General features: G+C 43.5%; 1 protein-coding gene across 1 annotated transcript in view; it reads left to right on the top strand.

Moving 5' to 3' along the window:
- LOC126094464 (solute carrier family 2, facilitated glucose transporter member 1-like) overlaps nt 1-21,691 on the top strand; it is a 574,417-nt gene that overhangs the window by 140,588 nt on the left and 412,138 nt on the right. The window lies entirely within an intron of this gene.

The raw sequence follows: 21,691 nt of genomic DNA, 5'->3' as shown, positions 1-21,691 counted from the left end.
GGCAATAAAAATTAAATTTTGAAAAATACCATTAGAAGAATGCCAATTACCAAATCTACACATGCAAAATAGACTACAATTACTAAACTACAAATTACTACAACAATACTACTGTCTACTATTTTTACAATCAGAAGAATTCCAGGGGACGATCCGAAGCAGCGGTCGCCACGTGCATGGGGGCTTAATTAAAATAAATATGAATGCAAATATTTTTAATAGCTGTATGTCCGGTTACGCAAGTCTCGTAAACGGCTGGCCCTGACTAGTATTATTACGCAATCTGACTGCTTAGAATGACAACAAAGATGTAAGAAAATTTCTGTTAGCACAATTAATTAATTAAGTCCCCAGCAACTATAAAATCTACGAAGCCAACATAGCACAAGTGTAGCTGTTCTGTGTGTGGTAGTATGACTCAACGTACACATCTGGCATGGTTCTTTTTCAACAAGACAAGAAATTTTAAATAGCAATTATACTGACGTGATAAAAGGAAATTACAAATACTATAATTGTGCAAGAAAACCAAAATTACACTCTAATACAAGAACACAAGCCAGATGCTTTGTTGACTAAACCTGTCATGACACATTATTCAGGACACACAAATAAATAAACAACATAATATTTGTTACCTTCATATATATTGACGAAAGGCACTCAGATCATTACAATATCTCCATTGGAATAACATCTGCTATCTCTCCCATCAAACCACTGCATAAAACATGGAACAACACTCTCCACTACCACATCTCACTCTGACTTCACGACAAGCAGTGTCCACCACAACTTCTCGGCAAGAACTGCTTGCCGCTACGTCTCAATAATCACTGCCAGTGGAGGCGGCGGAACAATACTCTCTGGCGCGATTTGTGGCGCTGTGGCTCAGTGTAGCCACCTTTCAACCTCCCCACTTTCGCTTGCTCACTCTACGGCTCACCCTTCATCGGGTTCTGCTAAATCTCGATCCCAAAAGTCAGACACCCGGACTTCCAAAAACGAGGATACTCGTGAAAATTTTCTACGTACCCCAACTTCACAACCATCGGTTCCTCCTTCATCTAAACATCATGTTTCCAGGAAGGCTAATAAGAAACCCAGTTCCTCTCCTTCTCCGCCACGGCGTGTCTCATCTACAGCACCACCTGGCAGTAACCGCCCTCGGCCGTCTTCTGTGTCGCCGAGGCGCACTGCTGGCGGCCTATCAACCGGCCGATCGCTGGTAGCAGGAGCTGCTCCTGAACAACCTATGGATCAGGATCTTCTGCCTTCGGCTGAGTGCCGTTCCGCGCTGTCGGTCGCAAGCTCTGAGCAGTCGTTAAGTTGACGGCAACCCTGCATTCGAGCCAATCGGGATGAATTGACGATCCTCTTACGATTCTACTCGCCGGTCATTTTCTGTCTTCAGGAAACAAAGCTGCATCCCCACGACCGCTTTGTTTTCCCCCATTTTCAGTCAGTCCGATTTGATCTCCCTTCTGTTGAAGACACTCCAGCACATAGAGGACTCATGATTCTTCTCCATAATACTCTCCATTATCACCCAATCCCCTTAAACACTTCCTTCCAAGCAGTCCCTGTCAGTCTTTCCCTTTGTGGATACACTTTCTCTCTTTGTACTGTATACATTCCATCGTCCACATCAATGGCACGAGCTGATCTCCTTCATCTTCTTGGTCAGCTTCCACCTCCCTATTTGCTGGTTGGGGACTTCAATGCCCACCACCCGCTTTGGGGATCTCCACATCCTTGTCCGCGTGGCTCACTATTGCTAGACGTCTTTCACCAAGCGGATCTTGTTTGCCTCAACACTGGGGACCCTACATTTTTGTCTGCCTCCACGACAAATTTCTCTCATTTGGACCTTTCGGTCGGTACTGTTCCGCTAGCTCGGCGCTTCGAATGGTTCGCCCTTGCTGATACACACTCGAGTGACCACTTTCCATGTGTCCTTCGATTGCAGCCACAACTGCCATATATGCGTCCGAGATGCTGGAAGTTAGCCCGAGCCGATTGGACACTTTTTTCGTCTCTAGCGACATTCGATGGCCATCACTTTCCTAGCGTCGACGATGAGGTCACTCATATTACAGACGTTATTCTTAAAGCTGGGTAACGTTCAATACATCGCACCTCCGAATTGCCCCGGCGCCCCCCAGTTCCTTGGTGGAACGAGGCATGCCGTGACGCAATACGTGAGCGGCGACGTGCTCTTCGCGTTTTCAGACACCATCCTACATTGGCCAACTGTATCCGCTATAATCAGTTCCGTGCGCGGTGCCGTCGCGTCATCCGCGATAGCAAGAAGGCAAGCTGGAAATTCTTTACTAGCTCATTTAACACCTTCACTCCCTCCTCGGAAGTTTGGAGTCGGATTCGACGGTTATCAGGCGCGCCTAGTTTCTCCCCAGTCTCTGGGCTCACTGTCGCGCATGATAAATTAGTGGACCCCGTCGCAATTTCTAACTCATTGGGTCAACACTTTGCTGAGATTTCGAGCTCTTCAAATTACCCGCCAGCGTTTCTCCCGAAGAAACGTGCAGCGGAAGTGCGACCTCTTGCTTTCTCCTCTCAAAATCGCGAAAGCTACAATACTGTTCTGTCCATGCTGGAACTCCAACATGCACTTTCTTCTTCTCGCTCCTCCGCCCCAGGAACGGATGGTATCCACATCCAAATGTTGCTGCATTTATCATACCATAGTCTGCGTTACCTGCTTCGCCTTTATAATCGAATTTGGACCGACAGTACTTTTCCCAGACGATGGCGGGAAGCTATCGTCGTTCCTGTTCCGAAACATGAAAAGGACAAACATCTCCCCTCTAGCTATCGCCCCATTTCTCTCACGAGTAGTGTATGTAAGGTTTTGGAGCGTATGGTGAATTGCCGTTTAGCTTGGAGGCTGGAGTCCCGCAGTCTTTTAACACCTGCCCAATGCGGTTTCCGAAAGCATCGTTCTGCAGTTGACCATCTTGTTGCTCTCTCCACTTATATCATGATCAGTTTTCTCCGGAAACGCCAAACAGTAGCAATATTTTTTGATCTGGAGAGAGCATACGACACCTGTTGTAGGACAGGCATCCTCCGCACACTTTTCTCTTGGGGCTTTCGCGGTCGGTTGCCCCTTTTTCTTCGCGAATTTATGGCAGAGCGCACATTTAAAGTGCGGGTGAACACTACTCTCTCCCGTACTTTCTCCCAAGAAAACGGGGTACCCCAGGGCTCCGTGCTAAGTGTTGTACTGATTGCCATTGCCATAAATCCAATTATGGGCTGTTTCCATCCTGATGTCTCGGGCTCCCTCTTTGTGGACGATTTTGCGATCTACTATAGCTCTCAACGGACCAGCCTTCTTGAACGACGTCTTCAAGGCTGTCTCGATCGCCTCCACTCTTGGAGCATCGAAAACAGGCTTCCGCTTTTCTCCCAGTAAGACAGTTTTTGTTAATTTTTGGCGTCGTACGGAGTTTCTTCCACCTTCCTTACATCTAGGACCTGTCAACCTTCCGTTTTCGGGCGTCGCTAAATTCTTGGGTCTTATGTTTGACAGAAAACTGTGCTGGTCCTCCCACGTTTCCTATCTTTCGGCTCGCTGTCTGCGATCCCTCAACACCTTCCGTGTCCTGAATGGTACCTCCTGGGGAGCGGACCGAGAGGTCCTTCTCCACCTCTACCGCACCTTAGTGCGCTCGAAATTGGACTGTGGAAGCATAGTTTACTCCTCTGCTCGGCCGTCTATTCTTCGGCATCTTGACTCTGTCCACCACCGTGGATTACGTTTAGTGTCTGGAGGTTTTTACACCAGCCCTGTGGAAAGCCTTTATGCTGAGACTGCTGAATCTCAACTGTCCAATCGGCGAGCTGTCCTTCTAAGTCGTTATGCTAGCCATTTGTCTTCCATGCCTGCTAATCCGGCCCATGAAATGTTTTTCGACGCCTCCTTGGATTTAGGGTATGCAGGCCGCCCTTCTTCCCTACTACCACTGGGAGTCCGCTTCCGTCAACTGCTCCATTCTCTTTCCTTCCGCTTTCCTAAAACTTTCTTGACAACTTGGGGTACAGCACCGACTTGGCTCCGTCCCCGGACCTGCCTGCTCCGTGATCTTTGTCAGTTTCCCAAGGATGGTCCCCCTTCACTTGTTTATCGTCGGGCATTTTCTGCTCTATGCGCACAAATGAAGGATGCCACATTTATTTACACTGATGGCTCAAAAACAACGTTTGTTGTAGGGAGTGCCTATATTGTTAGCGACACCCCAAATCGATTTCGCCTTTCCGACCCGTGTTCGATTTATACTGCGGAGCTTTACGCTGTTCTCCAGGCTGTCCAATACATCCGTCACCATCAGCGGATACAGTATGTTATCTGTTAAGATTCTCTCAGCTCTCTCCTCAGTCTCCAAGCTCCCTGTCCAATCTCTGGTCCACCGGATTCAAGACTGCCTACGCTTGCTCCACTTGGGGGGCGTCTCGGTGGCGTTCCTCTGGATCCCAGGACACGTTGGTATCTGTAGAAATGAGGCGGCCGATATAGCGGCCAAGGCTGCAGTCTCTCTTCTTCGGCCAGCTATTCGCACGATTCCCTTCGCCGATCTACGGAGTGTTTTATGTCGTCGTATTGTTTTTTTATGGCATGCACATTGGTCGTCACTTCCCCATAATAAATTGCGGGATGTGAATGCTCTCCCCTGTGCTTGTACCTCTTCCTCCCCAACACGTCGTCGGGAGGAGGTAATTTTAACTAGACTCCGGATAGGGCACTGTTTTTTTAGCCATCGACATCTTTTGAGCGGCGATCCTCCCCCACTCTGTCCCCACTGCTCTCAGCTGTGGACGGTAAGACACCTTTTACTTGAGTGCCCCTATTTTACTCCGTTACGCGCCCGTCTACAGCTGTCGCCTGAAATATCGTCCATTTTAGCAGATGACACGCGCTCAGCCGATCGCGTTCTCGAGTTCATTAGTGCCAGTGAGATGTCAGTCATTTGAAGCTCTTTTTGGGGACAACCAACCCCTTTCTGTAGTGGTTTTTAAAGCTTTCCTTCTGCTTTTAGTTTCTCCAATTTTTTGAGTTTCGTTCCCATTGCTGCTGGTTTCCATTTTCGTTTTTTACCTTTTTCTAAGTCACAGTCCGGGCGCTAATGACCGTAGCAGTTTTGCGCCCTAAAACCAAAACAAACAAAAAACACTGAAGCGCCAAAGAAATGGGTATAGGCGTGCATATTCAAATACAGAGGTACGTAAACAGATATGTAGGCAAATACGGCGCTGCAGTCGGCAACGCCTTTATAAGACAACAAGTGTCTGGCGCAGTTGTTAGATCGGTTACTGCTACTACAATGGCAGGTTATCAAGATTTAAATGAGTTTGAATGTGGTGTTATAGTTGGCGCACGAGAGATGGGCCACAGCATCTCCGAGGTAGCGATGAAGTGGAGATTTTTCCGTACGACCATTTCACGACTGTATCGTGAATGTCAGGAATCAGGTAAAACATCATATCTCCGACATCGTTGCGACCGGAAAAAGATCCTGCGAGAACGGAATCAATGACGACTGAAGAGGATTGTTTTACGAGATATAATTGGAACCCTTCCGCAAATTGCTGTAGATTTCAGTGCTGGCCCATCACCAGTACCTAGAAAGTACTAAAGATGGTCGTTTTAAATTTGATTCTATAAGTGTTGGTAAAACGTAATGTGCTCAAGCTGTAGCATGTGTAACAACCCTGGCGCAGACCGCACTCGCTTGGATATGGAGCTCGTGAACATAAATAGTTAATTCTGTAATAACTGCCAATTAGGTTAATGTTACACCACAAGGAACTTAATTATAGCCTATTTCACATTATCCATTGGAGGTTTTACTTGTTTCAACGTATTTATCGGAAAAAATTATAAGATCTGGTTTCCGCGCACTTTACAGGTAGGTTTTCATACAAATTTAAGAAGTTTGCATAAATAGTAAGTGAAGAACTTGTTTTCGTTACACATATATAATACTTAGTAGTGCTGTATCTGCTCGGGGGAATTAAAAGTTTTAAGTTCTATCTTTTAATTCTTTTCAAAACGCGTTATATCCATATCGCACATATGCGATCTTGGACTCAATTTTTCGGGTATACAAACTTTTATTGCGTAGATAAATTTTATAAAAAGCTTGTCAACAACCATGAGCGAGAAGTGCCAAAGGCCTTGCCGTAATGGCAACACCGGTTCCCGTCCGATCACCGAAGTAAGCACTGTCGGGCTGGGCTAGCACTTGGATGGGAGACCATCCAGTCTGCCAAGCGCCATTGACAAGCGAGGGGCAAACTGAGGAGCTACTTGACTGAGAAGTAGAGACTCCGGTCTCGTAAACTGACATACGCCTGGGAGAGCGGTGTGCTGACCACATGCCCTCCGTATCCGCATCCAGTAACGCCTGTAGTCTATGGATGACACGGCGGCCGGTCGGTGCCTTTGGACCTACGTGGCCCGTTCGGGCGGAGTTTAGATTTATGAGCGAGAAATATTTCAGCTGCCATAGGAAAGTTAGTTCTGGGGTTCTATGTTAGTGTTGCCACAGATGGTTACATTGGGGGGAATGCAGTGGCATGTGAACTGAGGAAGTAAATGGGTCTCTTCCATGGTATTGCAAAGTATGTTGAAGGGACAGGAAAACAGATGAACAGGAAGGGAAGCCTTAAGGCTGAACTCGATAGTGCTAAGGAGGAACTGATGAGGTTAAGGGGGAAGAAGAGTGAAGTGGGAAGTGATAGAAAAGGAACAAGAGTTACAGAAAGAGAACAGTATCTGAAAGTTTCATAACTGGCCCAAACAATAGATTTGCCATGCTACCTCAGTTAACTAAGAAAGGGACACAGGCAGGTTTAAGTCTAGTTAATACTCAACATACTTTCACCAGGAAACCAACTGTTAAAAAAAAGCGTGAAGTAGGAGGAAAGTTCTGTTGTTAGATAGTAACCACGGAAGAGGTGTGGACCAGTTTTGCAGGAAAAATTGGGCGTCAGTACCAGGTCGCAAGTTGTTTTCAAGTCCAGTACATGTCATAGTCTAGTGACAGAGGATGCAGGATCTTTGTGCAAGGGTTTTACTAAGCAGGATTATGTTGTGACAAGGATGGCGCCGGTAACAGTATTGATAAGGATCAGCGCTACAGTATTGAGTGTGACCTGGTAAAAATAGTAGCCCCAGTTGAACAGCTCTGTCAGGAGGGTCAATATGGACTTTGATCAGATGCTTTGGGTGGGTACTTTGTCAGGCACAAGTTTTGTTTGTGTTGATGGTATTGTTAAGAGGGACTTCACAAGGTATGACCTGCATCTCAATGGCAATAGCAAAATCTTCAAGGGGGAGGGCACTGAAACTCATGGGAGTACCTCTCAACATTGAATGAAATTAAGTTAATTAGAAGCTCAGACAGGCATGAACTAGAGGTGTTAAAATATCATAGGATTCTCATAAAAGTACAGTGAAAAATAATGTTAGTATATTGCATCAGAATATCAAGGGATTGAAAGATAGTAAATGGTTTTGTTTGTTTAGAAGATTTAGAAATTGAAGGTGGAACAGATGTACTTTGCCTATCTGAACATCACATAGTCACAGATATGGAAAAGGTAAATGTAGGTGGATATAAGCTTTCACCACATGTAAGTAGAGACACTATGGAGAGCACAGGAGTTGTCATATATGTTAAAATTTATTGCAGTGTGAAAAATTTAGAAACTAAAAAATTTGTGTAGAACAACATATAGAAGCATGTGCATGTGAGCCTAAACTAAATAATGATACTTTTATAATTGTAGCTGTATATAGGTTCCCATTGGAATTTTTTAGCTATTTCTGAAAAACATCGGTTCTTTGTTGTGGTATCTGTCAGACGGAGGGATGCAAATTACTGTTTGTGAGAATTTCAACGAAGATTTTCTGAAGGAGTCTGATTGAAAGCATGAAATTGAGGCATTACTTGGTTCTTTCAAATTGACATCAGTTACTGTTTTTTCTACTAAGGTAATACAGGAAAGTAGCAACTGATAATGATTTTATCGATCAGGATAAATTTAATCAAATAAAAACTTTTCCTGTTAATAATAGTCTTTTTGATTATGGTGCACACTTAGTTACAGTATATGGCGTAGTGCCATACAGTAATGTAAAACAGCTTGTCTTAATAGTCCATTCAATTAACGATTTAAAAACTGCAAATTTTAAGAAAAGCTTGCAAAAGTTAGACTGGGATGAGGTGTACAGGGAACCTGGTGCTAATTTAAAATTTTAACTTATTTCATGATATTTTTGTGAGTGTATCTGAAAACAGTTTCTCTAAGAAAACAGTCAAACATAATTGTAAGAAACCATCTAAAAAACCATGGCTTACTAAATGAATAAAAATATCTCGTAAACAGAAAAGGGAAATGTATCTCATAGCTAGATGGGGTAATGATACAAAAATAGTCAAACATTATAAAAATTACTGCACTGTATTAAGAAAAGTTATAAGAAAGACCAGAAATATGTGCATTGTGTCTGAGACTAGCACCTCTGATAATAAGATCAAAACAATTTGGAATATTGTTAAAATGACAACTGGCAGCATGGAAGACTGTATATATATCAAACTCGATGAAACGTTTGTTAACAAATCGTCAGAAGTAATAAATACTTTTAATAATCTTTTTTTAAGTGGTGTAAAGATAATAGGATCCAGCTACTCGATAGAAAATGCGAGGTTGTGTATGGAACAGGCAATACTTATGCAATTTGATAAAATTGAGATTCGGCCCACTTCTTCTATTGAAATTAGGAAAATAATAAATTGATTGAAATGTAAAAAATCACATGGAATTGACGGTATTTCCAACAAAGTACTAAAAGCTTGTTTCCAACAGATAAGTAAGATTCTCAGCCATGTATGTAGTAACTCACTGAAATGGGGCATTATTCTGGGGGATAGGTCTGATGCTAATAACTACTGCCCAATCTTACTTCTGACAGCTTTATCCGAAATTCCTGAAAAAGTAATATATTCAAGGGTAGCTTCGCGCATTTGTAAAATTGAAGTACTAACAAAATATCAGTTTGATTTCCAGAAAGGCTTTTCAACATAAAGGGCTAAATTGCTTTCATTGATCAAATGTTAAATGATATGAATAACCGTACATCACTCATTGGGATTTTTTGTGAGTTATGAACGGCTTTTTACTATGTGAATGATAAGCTGAAGCAATCTGTTGTTAGTGGGACTGCACAAATGGTTTAATTCATCTTTAACTGGAAGGTTATCAAGAATGGTGTCCCACAAGGTTCAGTCTTGCCACTCTGTGTTCATAAAGATGCAAAGCTAGTTCTTTTTCTGATGATACAGGTATAGTAATCTCACCCAACAAAAAGAACTAGATCAGGAAATTGTAAATGGTGTTTTTCAGAAAATTATTAAGTGGTGTTCTGCCAATGGACTCTTACTAAATCTTGAGAAAACACAGTATATACAGTTCCATATAAAAATGGCATGGCACCACTGATAAATATAGACTCTAAACAGAAGTGTGTTGCTAAGGCAGAATATTCAAAATTTCTGGGTGTGTGCATTGATGAGAAACTGAATTGAAAGAAACACATTGACGATCTGCTGAAACGTTTAGGTTCAGTTACTTATGTTATTAGGATTATTGCAAATTATTTTGATAAACGTATCAGTAAATTAGCCTACTACGCTTATTTTCACTCACAGCATCCATATGGCATCATATTTTGGGGTAATTCGTCATTAAGAGAAAAAGTATTCGTTCCACAAAAGCTTGTAATCGGAGTAATAGCTGGAAACCACCTAAGATCACCTCACAGACGTTTAGGAAACTCGGGATATTCACAGTACCTTCGCAATACATGGTTCACTCAGACTTTGGCACAGAAAGGGGTGAGTCGTGCTGCCACAAAAATCTTTGATCATTTAATAAATAGCATTAAAAGTCTGACAGACAGCCAACCAGCATTTAAAACTTTTTCTGGATGACAGCTCCTTCTGCTCAGTAGATGAATGTGTCCCTCTCAAAAATTACAGGTGGAAGGGCTGGCTCCATACTATTGCCTACTCGACGGTCGAGAAATGTCACGTAATCGGGGAAATGGCAGCAAAGTTCCACCTCTACGCATACACGTGGTCAGCACTTGACTGAAACACTGTGTCACTTCGACTGTTGGCGCGTTCACGCTTTGCTCTTGATGGCACAATGCAGCCTCATTGGGTAAACCATTCTGGGTGATCGCACTACCTATTAAGAAGCATGTCCCGCCTATCGTGATATCCAGGGGGCCATCATAAATTGCGGTGATTTCAGTGAAATTATTGTCTTTGAATAATAGTGTCATTTCTGTTTGTCTCATTCCGTATTTCTTTCAGTTGTCATTTTGTACTGTACTGTGACAGTTCTTTTTATACACGGTCCAAGTTTCATCAGGCTATGTTACTTGGCAGTGACTCATCTTTTAAAAATAATTTTTGTCCTTAAGTTTTGCATAGCAAAGTACTAAGATCTGTGGCACTTCCACAATGAGTGAGCAGATATCTGCTGAAGACAACCACTGTGAACTTAGATCACGTTACGGGAGATTAAAATTCTAGTTCATTGGAGGGAAAGCACATGTTCATGGAAATCGAAAAACAGCATCCACCTCAGGTACCAAAAGTAATGCGACATTGCTATCAGATATCACTGTACGATATTAACTCATTTGAAATTCAGCAAGCCTGGTCACATTCCCTTTCTTTTTTCAGGTGTATTTTAATTAGAATTTTAAAGGTCTATAGCAAAGCAGTTCAGTGTCACGATTCAAAACTACAGGCACTGGACGTACTACTTGAGAAAGCATGATTCCTTTTTCTCTCTAATTTGGTGATGGTTAGCTTACTTTCATAAGTATCTGCTGTGTGGGAAAAGCAGAGCATGGTGGATTTGCGAGGGGACCTGGACAGGCAGAGGAACGCGGCAACAAAGAAGATGGTTCTTTGTGGAGAGCTGGGTCCGGCCTCCGAGCGACTCTTTGTAACAGGAGTCTGGCGCCGAGGTGGTGAGGAGTCACGCAGGGCTTTATGCGTTTTTTATAACAAGGGACAGGCCAAAAGTCGAAACACTGGCGTGCTCAGCTTTCTAACCGCGGGAGAGAGCCGCGTTCGTATGTTTTCTGGAAGAGCTTTTGCAGATAGCCACCAGCCGCTTTCAGAAAGAACACGGTGGGCTGAAACAACAGACCTAGCTTAGTAACTCTGTAAATTCTCAGCACCTCTAGCGAGGCGAGGGAAAAACGCAAGAAGACCATGTTGGTGGAGGTTTAAGTGACATCAAAGCGACTGCACTGAAACTTCTATTTTTTAGAAGCGGGAGTGGATTCCGAATGTCCATTGGATCTGTTCAGCGACGCATTGTCTTGGCAGGGTATTCGGTGACAGTGGGCACCACGCGATTGAAGCCGTAGTCACCGCACTTTTTATGTGCATTGGTGGGAATCCGTAGGACTCCACAGTGTTCCTGGATGCATTACGTACCGTCATATGGCGAGAGGTAGGAACACACAATACACCCGGGAATATTATCGAACACGATGTTTTTTTGGTCCGGGTATTGTGGAGTGGGGAGGTGTAATGTTGCATAGGCGTACTGACCTCCAAATCTTTAAACACTGTACTCTCATTGGTCAACGTTATTGTGATACTGTACTCCTTCCCCACACACGAATTGTACAGGTGGGAGAGCTCTTGGAACTAGAGGTTATTAGGGTCTGCCCCTTCGCCGGCCGCTGTGGTCGAGCGCTTCCAGGTGCTCCAGTCCGGAACCACGCTGCTGCTACGGTCGGAGGTTCGAATCCTGCCTTGGGTATGGATGTGTGTGATGATGTCCTTAGGTTAGTTAGGTTTAAGTAGTTCTAAGTCTAGGGAACTTATGACCTCAGATGTTAAGTCCCATAGTGCTCAGAGCCATTTGAACTATTTGAACCTGAGGGGTGCGTTTAAGAGACGTACTGTATCACGTACGTATGCACCAACAACCACCCAGCATTCGCTTCTTATTCAATATAATGTTGACTGATTATATCAATACTTTTTCAATGTATCCCAAATGTGAAATATAACTGCAACCCTTATTCAGCTCATTGTTGGGCACCTTGATTTCATTAATAATATAACCGCGCTGATGGAGGCATAAAAACCCCTTACCAAGTTTGTGGGCAGCATGGGAGAACGGGAATGGGCATGCTTTGCCGTCTTAGTGTCATTCAGCAGGATACAGCCCTCGACGGCGACAGACAGTCGGGTTACTTTGACTTTAAAAAATTATTTTACTACTGTTTCGCATTATCAGTCAATGAACAAAAGAAATTAATTTCAAAATGTTTGGCCATCTATTAGGAGACTGAAACCAGTAAGTTATACTGCACAGGTTAGCGATGTCAGATAAGTAAGAAGCTTCTCGGAAATCTCAATACAGTCCATAGATAAATTACTATTCAGGCTACATATGTGCGCGTAGATGTAGGATTCGGCCTCGGGCTTTGTGAAGAGAGGTTGAACTTGGCTCCTGTGGGATTAAGCTTCCGGGAGTCTCAATACAGCCCATAGATAAATTACTATTTGCGCTGTATATAAAAGACTTGGTATTTGATGTCGGGACGTCTCAGAAACTGATACGAAGTGACTGCCCCGGTGGAAAATTGCAACCTGCAGAAATTATTATAAATGATCAGTATTTGGTTCAAGGGAAAAAATTAAGCAAAATTATGGTTGAAAGACCCCTTGACGAAGTTAACACGAACATAAAATCAAATTAAATGAGTATGGTGAAGAAAAAGGCTGTGGTCATTATAAGCACACCGCAATGCCGATCAGCGCAAGTGATCAAAGAACGGTACTGAAAACCTAACAAAGACGACTAGACAGTCATTTGATATGAAACGTTGCACTCCCAACTGTGTCATTAGAATTAGTTGAAGCGTTTATTGTTTTTCGCTGCATCGTACTTCGTGTGCTGCCACCCATATCTTTACGAGTTATGGTGGAAGATTGTGGAAAGTATTGTAAAGTTCAGTCCCCATCTCGGTTTATGTATACCGATAAATCAGTTTGTACAAGAAAATACCAAACAAAACATTTATTGAAGTTGACATGCTTTAAACTGGAAACCTCTGGTAATAGAAGACCGAATTGCGTCATTCAGCTCTGACAGCAAGTTACCAGGGGCTCTACATTTTGAGGTGTTTCCCCAAAGCACATTCTAAGAGCTGTTTTCTCATAGAAGAGGGACATTTTTAACAGAGAATATTTTTGTTTCGTAATCCATCTCATTGTGAACAACACAGCGGCGAAAATTCGGACCACATGTAAGTGTCGAACTGTCAGTACATTATGTACCTATCCACGATATTGTAGCAGCTTATTACTGGTTGTGCATCTAGATTCAGTAAGCCACCTTACGGTGCGTGGTGGAGGGTACTCTGTTACCAACATCTTGCCCCTCGTTCTTGTGCCATTCGTGAATGGTTGTGTGGAGAGAATGAGTATTGGTGAGCATCAGTGTGGGTACTAATTTTTCTGATTTTTCTCACAATGTGAGAGCAAGTAACTTCAAAACTACGCTCTCGGAATTTCAACAGTAAACCTATTCCTTGGTACACACAACATCTCCATCTCCCTTGTAGTGTCTGTCACCGGCGTTTGTTGAGCATATCCGTAATGGTGTCACGCCGATTAAACCTCTCTCTCTCTCTCTCTCTCTCTCTCTCTCTCTCTCTCTCTGTCAAGCCCGGTAATTATCCCACATTGATGACTATTACTCGAGGGTCGGCATCGGCAGAATAAGTGTTTAGTAAACCATTTCTTTGGCGGATAAATTACATTTCCATAAAATTCTCCCAATGGATCTCAGGTTTGGATCTGCATCTCCTACAATTTAATTCATTTGGTCATTTATCTTTGTCACTTCGGAAGGTCGTATGTTGTATGTTAACCGGGGACTTAGAAACGACGGAGAGACTCCGTCCACGCCGCAGCCTCAATGGTCGACAACACCACGACTACTACCGCAGTCCACTTCACCGCTTCGCCGCCTCACACCGAACCCAGGGTTATTGTGCGGTTGGGTACGGCCCCCGGTGGACCCCCCCCCCCCCCAGCCTCCAGGGAACGTCTCGCACCAGACGAGTGTAACCTCTATGTTTGCGTAGTAGAGTAATGGTGGTGTACGCGTACGTGGAGAACTTGTTTGCGCAGCAATCGCCAACATAGTGTAGCTGAGACGGAATAAGGGGAACCAGTCCGCATTCGCCGAAGCAGATGGAAAACCGCCTAAAAACTATCCACAGACAGGCCGGTTCAGCGGACCTCGGCCCAAGTCCGCCGGGCGGATTCGTGCCGGGGACCAGGCGCTCCTTCCCGCTATGGAAAGCCGTGCGTTAGACAGCTCGGCTAACCGGGCGGGCCTTCAGAAAGTTACTCACTGGTGTTTTACGGTAGTTACCGTTTCCAATGTTTTGTCGCCAATAGTGTAATGGAACAGAAGAAGATCTAATCACCTATTCATGCACAATACGCTACATTTACTCGTGTTCGAGTTCCACTGCCACTCCCTGCAGCAAACGTCGATACTCAAGCAGTTATTCATATTTCGCTACAGTCTTCTAGCGGTGCAATCTTCCTATAGACAACAGCGTTGTCCACGAATAACCACACGAAACATCCAACATTATCGGCTAAATCATTACGATACATTCAACAGTACCGGCCCTATCACGCTCCCTTGGGATTCTCCTGAAATTACGTTAAAAGGTTATGAGCTACTACTTCCCATCCGCACCGATAATTCTTCGCACACTCTATGGAGAGGATTATGTCTCAAAAGATTTGATACTGTTTCTGCCGAGTCTTGAGCTTGGCCTTGTCGAGCAAGAATATTAATTATAATGGATCAGGTTCTCTATCTACCGAAATCGGTAACTCCACAAAGGTTAAACACTGTTTATTCGTATAAATTCTTTTAATACCACTTAACGTGTTCACTATGCTCTAGTTCGCGATAGTATGTGCCATAAACGAGAACCGCCTTGTTAGGCCATCGTTGGCTCTCAACTACTGTTACTGCTACCACGGTTAACATAAAACTGCTTTTTGCTCACTGCACATTATGGCGTCAGCGATACTATATACCAATATGTAAGAGAACTGTTCGCTTAAAATTTATTTTCAGGTTCTGTGCTTTAATCTGTAGAAACAGAACCCTTACAGGATCGCTTTGTTTGTCTGACTGCTAAAATCTCTTTTTCTCAAGAACGGGCAGACGTATTGAGTTCATATTTATATCACATCTTAAGGTCAATGGTACCTTGGCGATTCAAAAAAAAAAAAAAAAAAAAAAAAAAAAAAAAAAAAAAAAAGTTGAGCTAAGTCAATTCAGTCAAATGATACGGCCATTTATGTCGCATATTTTGATACTCGAAAACTCACTCATAGAAACTTGTAAGGTACTTGCTATTGATCTGGAATCGTGGAATTTGGAAAGTACCAAATTTTTACATTACAAGTAAAGGAAAAAAAATTGTCACATACTTAAGTCTATAATTCCATGGCGGTGTAAAAAGTTTCATCTCCTACGTCAGTGCTATGAAAAGATTCGGCCATTTGTGTCACATATTAACTCACTTGTCAAAAGCTGTAAGATATTTTTCGTTGACTTGGAATCATAAAACCTGCCAAGAAACAACGTTTCCCATTACAAGTAGATTTCAAAAAATCTGAAAGTCGTTAAATTACAATTACGTCACAAAATCTGTCTTTAGCCATTTGAAGAAACATTGCGTTCATCATCCGTCAGGAATTAGACGAACATTTTGCCTGCAAATATAAAATGTAAGTTGTAGTCATGTGTTGCTAAGAAGAGGATACAAGTTTAAGTCTTCGTTCCTTACCAATTAAACTAAAGTCCCCTGCTTGCTTCTTTTTGTATGTTTGGGCTAGCCCAAAGAATTATTGTAGAGATGCTAATACGGTATTGGAGTTGCGGTTGCCAGTATACTGCCAGTATCGATATTCATAACAGGCAAAAATCGTCGAGATTCTCGATTTCCAGAGTGGATGTGAATCGTATTCAGACTGGCCCGTTTTTTCGTTAAGAATGATGTATTGAGCTCTATCTACAAGGGAGTCCTGAATCCAGTGACAAATCCAGTCTGATGCAATGTATTTTTTTTTTTTCACTAATTGACGGTGTGAAATTCTGTCACATGCTTCCGGAAGTGAAGGTACACGGCATCAACGTGGTGGCCGTTATGTTTGTGCTGCTTACTCTCCCGTAGTCATCTCTAGACCTCCACACACTTCCTCGCTCTGTCCTACACCCCGCTATGAACTTTCCGGCAAATTCCATCAGCGTCAGGGCAGATGACATCGCCATCCGCCCTCCAGAAACCTTGAATGGCGCGTCAGCTGTAACGCGATAAGCCCTTTTGGAAGCGCTGCGCCGTATGCTGACGAAGCGACGCCTAAAAGCCCGCGCGCGGCCGGTCTTCGATTCGTGACGTCACGGGGAAGCCCATGACGTCACGGCGGCCGCCCTAGTTCGCTCAGCGCTGCGAAGGGGTGCGGGGGTGGATCGGTCCGCGCGGGCAGACGCCCCGGCGCCGGCGCCGTCAGTGGCGTCACGACTGCCCGAGCGTCGCTGTCGGCACAGGTGAGGGCGCTCTGCAGCTTAGGGGCTCCGGCAGGAGCTGCGACACGGAGAACGCCAACAGGCGTGGGCGGTGGCGGGCGCTGTGTCGACCGTGAGGTAGTCTTTGGCACAGTGGCTGGCTGCTCCTGTTCGCTTCGCCCTGCTGTCCGAAGTAGTGCCGCTGCTACCCGTATTTGTGTTGCGCAAACAGCCGCTTAACTAGTGATATTTATGTTGGCACCATTTTGTTTATTTACAATTTTGGTTGTGTTTCACATATTATTTACGATCGAATGTCGCGTGCAGGTAGAATTGGCAGCCCTTAGCATGGACAAGGGAGTGTATACTGGACCACCTACTGCCGTGAATAACGTATGAAAAAATTAGTTACTTGCGAAATCTGCTTATTACTTGTGGTTAATTTCGGTGTCAGTGGGAACAGTCCCCACTGGCTAAATTTCTAGCTGCGCCAGCTTGTATTTTGCACCCTGCGAAGAATCCTTTTCGGAACATTTAAGGGGCGATCGAAAATTTTCCGTTTGGGGGCGTTGCTGCAGCGTATATGCAACGTAGCGCGACTCCGATGCGGATGTATAAGCAACGACATGTAGTCAAGGGATTAGTGTGGCATTTGTGCCTTCCGAAGTGGGCGCAGTAAATACGCAAACGTTAACTATGCCGACGTTATTACCAAATGCGTCCAAACAGGATCAACGTTCTGCCGAACGAGAAACACCGGTAGACATCCACGGGAGAATAAAAAATGTTTAGGGGGAAGTAAGACTGTCGAAAATCACCCTTTTTGAATGGTGCCAATGGTGCACCAATGGGGGCTGCTTCGTGATAACGCACGCCCCCATATCGCAAATGTCGTAACGCAGAATTTACGCCAACTCAGATGGAAGGCGAGCACCAGCACTTTAGTCTTGATCTGTCCCCATGCGATTATCACACCATCAGGCTCTTAAAATTGCCCTGAAGGGTCGACGATTCCTGTCGGACGAAGATGTGCGGCAGTGAGGTGATTGTCTCGATCATCATGGCGATTTTGCCTGATTGGCATAGGGATTCTGTACTGTACTGGTTTCAAACGGAAATTCATATCGCTCCTTTTATTAATAGGGAATAGTCATACGATCACCACACAGCAGAGCTCAATAAGTATAACTGTTCATGATAGTATTGTAGACGTTGCAGCTTTTATAGTTGGCGGCAAACTGCCATTTCAGGTTAACACCACACGTCATATTCACTCTAGATGTCTGTTAATGCTCACTAACCGCTTTGTAGATGCCGGCCAGAATGGCCGAGCGGTTCTAGGCGCTACAGTCTGGAACCGCGCGACCGCTACGTCGCAGGTTCGAATCTTGCCTCGGGCATGGATGTGTGTGACGTCCTTAGGTTAGTTAGGTTTAAGTAGTTCTAAGTTCTAGGAGACTGATGACCTAAGCAGTTAAGTCCCATAGTGCTCAGAGCCATTTGAACCATTTGAGCCGCTTTGTAGATGGATCCAGTGTTCGTGAATGTGCCCAGTTATGTGAGTTTCCGAAACGACAGCATATTCCAGCAAGACTGTTACTGGATTCATTAATTTGTTTCACAGTCGGAGATATCAGCGTCTGTCTCATTTTCAAATTATATCTCAATGCGAAGAGCGTCAATACATCTTAGTTACCACGTTCGTGTCCAGCTACATTCATATATTTCACTTCATCTGTTTGCGAATAAACGTAGGTCTCGTCGTCTGCATAAAAGGAAAACATGTTACTTCATATAACAATTTGTATTGAACTCGTTGTGAATGTTGCGTTCTGTTTGCCGGTAGACGTGCACCAGTTTGACGTGGGACACATACGGTGGTAAAAAGGGCGCATTACTTGCAGTGGGAATGCCTATATGAAGTGTTACGCCATCGTTTTATACAGACGAAGAGTAGAGATTAAATTAAATATATGAATCTGGTTGGGCACGAAGACGGTTTTGTCGCACTTGACGTTGTTGTCACTTGAAAACGGCGCACACGCCGAAATAGTTCAAATGGCTCTAAGCACTATGGGACTTAACATCTGAGGTCATCAGTCCCCTAGACTTAGAACTACTTAAACCTAACTAACCTAAGGACATCACACACATCCATACCCGAGGCAGCAGCGCTGTTCCGGACTGAAGCGCGTAGAACTGCTCGGCCACAGCGGCCGGCTGCCGAAATAGTGTGTGAGATTAAGAAATCCATTAACAGTCCAATCGGAACATACTGTCATTTCCAAAATCTGTAGACCTGTCTTCCTAAGAAAACAGAACGAATCTTCTGGGCGGCAGTATTCATAACAAATATATTAATGATTGAGGAACTTGATATCTCTCACTTGTTGTAAGAAGAGCTGTAATAGAAAAATAATTTCTGCAGTGTGCTGTCCATGTGCGAGAAGGGAGAAACAATTACAAGCGCGGACACAGACGTTCCCGTCTTCCTTTCGCAAGCATTTCTTACGGCAAATGCGAACCCCGGGTGTGTGTTCCCACGTTACGCATCGCCACGGTTTGTCGGAATCACAGGTTTCGAAGAGTAGTACAGACATGGGAGGTGTCGTCGCAGTTTGATCAGTACTAATAGTGGCACAGCAGTAATGTTTCGTCGGCCAACGAACTCTTTCGCTGCTTTTTTAAAATTTCATTTTCACCGTCTACTATACTATTTATTACAACTTTCACGACTGCAATTTCGATCCTAGCTTATTTTCAGGTGGTTAAAGATGGTGAGAACACAGCACTGAGTCAACATTAATAAAATGAATAAAAATGATGTGAGCGTCAGCATTCGTCAGCTACACCACTGGTGTGTAACGGATGGGATTACGTTCCGATGGCGTACGTGACAAATGCTGACACGACCCCATGCGACAGGGATTCCCAGACGGTGGTGCGAGTACCACTGGTGGTATTCAAAGGACATTTCAGGTGGAACGCATACAAGTAAAAGCACCTGATTGTCGAAGCACACACTGTATAATACACCGAGAAGTATTAGCATCCAAGGATATGGCCGAAGAAGTTTTCATTGTTTTGACAGACGCTCTAAGGATTATAAACGTCATGACGGCAAGGGCTCTAAACTCGCGATTATTCAGTTTATTGTGTGAAGATACGGGAGTTAAAATTAAAAGTTTGCTTCCTCATGCTGAAATAAGTTGGGTGTCTCGCGGCAAGATTTTGAACTGAATATCTGAGCTGAGATCCGAGGTTGTTATTTCTCAGTGACAAAAACAATTACATGAAGAATTTTTCGCCGATGCGGTTATCAAGAGAGGCCTATTTAGCTGAGGTCTTTCACAGACTTAGCGTTTTGAATATAGACATGCAAGGACGAGGCAAAGCAGCCTTCTTAGCAGATAACAGAATATCGTCTTTCAAAAGAAAGTTGAAACTCTTGAGTTCCCGTGTACTGAACAAAACCCTTTTCGCATTCCCTACTTTTACATCAGTTTTGGAACTAGCTCCCATGGAAGATTTAGTTCGAGACATTGTTGCACATTTAGAGGTCCTACAAAACAAAATATGACTGGATAAGGAATCTATTTTCAGGAAAAGTGCAGGAAGAAGCAATTACTAAAAAACTTTCATCGACATGATGGGCGACAGCTTAATGGAAGATGCTTTCAGAAAGAAAACTCTGCTTTCTTTTCGGATGGGAACAAAAATAGAATACCGGTACCTTTCTCTTTTCAAACAAGCAGTCCGAGTTTTGATGCCATTTGTTACTACTTACACTAGTAAAAGTGCGTTTCTTGAGTTGTACATTAAAAATAAATACAGAAACAGAGTTAGCTTTTAAGAACACTTGGGAGTTAAGTTGAGCTCAATCGAGCCAGACGTTGAAGCTATGTTTAAAGATGAACAGCAGCATGTTCCCAGCTGACGTATAGATATTCTTTCGTCTAAATTTGTAAACTGACTAATTACTAATTTTGAAATCTGCATTGCCGTCAAAGTTTGATTTTGTTCTTTAAACTCTAATTTACTTTAGCCCATGTTCAGTTTATTACCATGTTGCACAAGTGGTTATTCATGATGTATTGATGATTATTTGTATGTATTGATGATTATTTGTGATGTAAAAGTTTAATAAATGTTTGAAATGTCATTCCTCTCTTACTCATTGAATATTTGTATCAGAGTAGGCTTAGCTTAATTAAACGTTATTTGCTACAAGTAAGTGCCACATATGAACATGAATGACTTTACAAGGAAGTCCTTCCACGAAACCTTGTTACTTGTGTGTGTCAGATTTCTACCGTACGTAGTAACTGATCACTACGTCGCAAAAACAGTATTTATGCTGTGAGCACTAAGCAAGGTGGCGAGAATTATTCCCATTGTCACGTCAGCCACCACTGCGGCGGATGTTCCCAGCCTCCCGCAGCCCCCCCCCCCCCCCACCCTTACCCACTTCAGAGTTCGTTAAAAAAAAAAAGTGAACAAGCTATGAAGCTATGGTGGTAGGCCCAAATGAAAAGTGGTTTGCAGTGACAAGAAGTCGGGTAAACCCTGCCATAGAGGAACATCATTTTTATCTGTCTTATTAATGTTCACTACTGCTGCGTTTTTACCAGTAGTGCTATCAGGGAAATTGTAGTAAATAGCTCAGTCGTTGGCGAAAATTATGACATGTAAAAAATTCTACGAGACCTTGTTATCACAACAAATATAGTATTTTATTTCTTGTTACATGGCCTATTCACACAAAGTTGTAAAACTTTGTTTAATACAGGGTAATTCAAGGCAAAGGTGATACTATGCGTTTAGGGTTACGCGAAAACAGCATTAAGGTGAACTTCCGATAGCGAGATTTTAATTCATTGTCCCAGGGATGCGTTCAGGGTGTGATGCAATGATAAGTATATGCTACATGAGATATTTGTACCTATTCTCAAAGAAACAATCTCATCACCATTCGGTGTTGAGCACTTCTCAAGATGGCGAATTGAATCTT

Source organism: Schistocerca cancellata, chromosome 8 (genome assembly GCF_023864275.1).
Source record: "Schistocerca cancellata isolate TAMUIC-IGC-003103 chromosome 8, iqSchCanc2.1, whole genome shotgun sequence".
NCBI classification, from domain to species: Eukaryota; Metazoa; Arthropoda; class Insecta; order Orthoptera; family Acrididae; genus Schistocerca; species Schistocerca cancellata.
Note: the sequence above shows the minus strand (reverse complement) of the source record. Positions and strands in the feature narration are given on the sequence as shown.